A 3086-nucleotide genomic window follows, 5' to 3' on the forward strand; every position below is an offset into this window, starting at 1 on the left:
GAGAGGAAGGTGGAGCCAGGGGACCATGCATCTCAGAAACAGGCCAGAGGAGGCTCAAATGCGAGAGTTGGGGCAGGAGAAACAAGGCTCATGTCTTCCTGCAGCTGGTCAGCTTCCCCGGGGCTTCTCCTGCATGAGTCCAGGACCCAGGCCTATGGCCGAGAGGTGACCAAGTGAGTTACAGAGACAAGGAGCACTTTTTCATGGGCAGAGTGCTGGATGCAAGGACACTTCCTCTTTCGGGGACCGCTCATCCCACATGGCGGGCAGCCTCCAGTAGGAAGGGCAGTGGGACAGTCCCTGACCTGTGGGGTCACTTACAGTTTGGATATCTAGACAAAAGCTGAGTCCCAAGCAGGCCATCAAGGAGGAGGAAACAAACCTGCGAAGGGCAGAAGCAGGAATCTGAAACATAAAGCACCAGGGCGGGGTTAGGACCCAGACTTCACAAAGAGCCCCGACAACTAGGCACCAAAAATGCAAGCAGCTCAAAGAGAGTTGGCCAAAGGCAGTTCACCAGGAGGAACGGACCTACCAACAGGTCCAGAAGGGAAACCAGGAATTTGGGTCAAGCCTGTCCCAGCCCGGTGGTGCCACAAAACCCATGGCAGGAGCAAAATGCAACCTTTCCTCTCAGGGCCTCAGAATCACAGCAGCATGGGGTGACAGGTGGGAGGCTGGACCAGCAACCTGCAAAGAGAAGTGCTCAGAGGGCCATGGGAGAGTGAGTTCTGCAGGGTGCCGCCAGGGGGCCAAGAAAGGGAGGCTGACTCTCAGCAGGCGCCCTGGGCTCAGAAGAGGAGGCCATGGCCATGGGCATGGTCCCCTCAAAGAGCAATGGCGGAAATAGCAAGGACATCCTGCAAGAAAGACGGGGCGCGTTCTGGGGATGGAGTCCCGGACTGGGGAAGAAACAGCTTAAGGAGGAGCCTCTCTCCTGCTCCGGGAGGCTGGGCGTGTTCTAACAGTGTCTGGGAGGGAGCAGACGGAGTCCCAAGAAGACCCCGATGTCCTCTGACAGCTGCCGGGGCTCGGGGGCGCCCGTGGAAGGCCAAGCAACGCAAGTTGGCTTGGGCTGGGTCCGGGTGGTGAAGGCTGACCTGCTTGCCATGACTGGAGAGCGAGGGAACGAAGGCCTGTCCCTGTCAGCACTTTGTTCCTGAGATGGCATGAGAAGCAAGTAGAGAAGAGAACGTCATCCAGAGATCAGAAATCATATCCTTTTAGGGTTTGGTGCCAACTTTTCATTTGTACTGAAAATCAAGACTGAGTTGCAAATGGGTCCATTTGACATGGGCAGCCAAACACCATCCCACTCCCACCTGCGACATGGCCATGCCACTCTTCCTGGGCCCACCCACCTGGCAGCGAATTGGCTTTGCAGCCACTACCTTTGAACTTCTGCTCATCAGATCACACTCTTCACCTTTACTGTTCCGTTCCCCAAGGGAGATTGTACACCCCGTTCTCAGCATACACAGGGGAGTCAGAAAAGGGAGACCTTCTGTAGTGCCATCACGACTGTCCCACGCTAGCAGCCATAGAGTGTAAGTCTCTAGCTCACTGGGCAAGTTCTATTTCTTCAAACAACAGGATCTGGGAGGAACACCAATAGCCCGCCATTCAGAGCCCCCTCCCTCACTACTTGAAATCCCTACCACGAGGTTCTTGGGCATTCAGCAACAGCTGGTAACCATTCTTGGGCGCAGACCCAGGAGGGGAGGCTGACATGGAGGAAGTTGGACCTGGTGATCATACAGGCCCCCTGCAGCCCCGAGGCCTAAATCTCATGGAGGTACCCTCTGCCCCTCACCTCATCGCCAGCATTCCTGTTTCCTCCAGCTTCTCCACGGAGAGAGATGTGCGGTTCAATGGCGTGTGGAGGACCCTCAGGAGGAAAGACGCGGGTGTCCAGGCCAGTGTGGGGTCTCAGGTAATAGCACTGAACCAGGACCATGAAGCCAGAGTTCAGGGAGTAGCAGTGGGAACAGGAAGAGGAGCATTTATTCCGATCAGGCATTTCAGAGGCAGGGACACAAGACTTGGCCATCAACTAAAAGCAAGGAAAGGAGAGGATAAGGGGACGCCAGGAACAAAGTATGATGGCACTGAGAGGGTCGAGCCCTGAGAGGTGGAAAGGAGGAAACAGCTCTGACAGGGAAATTAGCCTTGTTTGGGACATGTCAGCTCAGAGAAACAGCAGGAAACAGTGGGGATTTTCCTCCTCACCTGCAAAAAAAAAAAGGCAATATGAAGGCCTACCCTCAGGAACTCCACTGGCAGTCCCTGAGAAGTGGGGGACTTGCAGGAAGGATAGCTGGCCTGGGCATTCTGCCCTGAGGTGCAAAACTCTGCCTAGAGGTCCTGCCTTCTCTCTGCCTCTGTGTCCCCTGGGAACCATTCTGAGGGTCGGTGTAGGTCACTGAGGACCCTGGACTGCCACTTTGATTCACGCCTACGGATGCAGCACGGACTGGGTACTGCTGTCACTGGAGTGAAAAGGGCACTGCCTGGCCATGAGCACTAAGCGGGCCTAGCCAATCTGCCACGTGGTTCCCAAGGCCAAATCTATAATACTACCTTCTCCACGCCGCTCCTCCCGGGGCTCCACCCCCTTCCAGCTCCTCCTCCCCAGCTCCCCGCCCCCCGCTCTGCCCTGCTCCTCCCCAGCTTTCAGCGAGCTCTGCCATGCTCCTCCCCCAGCTCCTCCTTTAGAGATTTACCCAGTTCCGTCTAGATTCCCCTGCACAACTTTCCCCCAGCTCTGCCCTGCTCTACCCTCAGCTAAACACAGCAGCGCCTTGCTTCTCCCCAACTATTCTTCAGCTCCGCCTGCTCCTCCCATAGCTCCGCCCCCAGCTTTTTCACAGTTCCGCCCCAACTCCTCCCCGGCTCTTTCCAACAGGTCGGCCCCCAGATTCTCCTCCCCCAGCTCCGCCTTCTCCCTGAGGCGCCGTCCCCAAGTTCGCCTCGCCCCGCCCCTTACCCTGCACATATCACTTCCTTATCATCCTCCCCCGTTTTGGGCCATCGGACTCCATCCCTCCACCGGGCCTGTTCGTCCTACGCTGCTCAGTGTCGAGTCC

The 3086-nt window shown here is 56.9% G+C and overlaps 1 protein-coding gene across 1 annotated transcript in view; it reads left to right on the plus strand.

The window, feature by feature from the left end:
* The first annotated feature begins 2841 nt into the window (after positions 1-2841).
* Positions 2842-3086, plus strand: part of CUNHXorf40B (chromosome unknown CXorf40B homolog) — a 6706-nt gene continuing 6461 nt past the window's right edge. The window contains exon 1 of the mRNA XM_023525123.1: positions 2842-2905. The gene's annotated coding sequence lies outside the window, so the exon portion shown is untranslated. The remainder of the gene's footprint in view (positions 2906-3086) is intronic.

This window comes from Pteropus vampyrus, unplaced genomic scaffold (assembly GCF_000151845.1).
Source record: "Pteropus vampyrus isolate Shadow unplaced genomic scaffold, Pvam_2.0 Scaffold529, whole genome shotgun sequence".
Taxonomy (NCBI): Eukaryota; Metazoa; Chordata; class Mammalia; order Chiroptera; family Pteropodidae; genus Pteropus; species Pteropus vampyrus.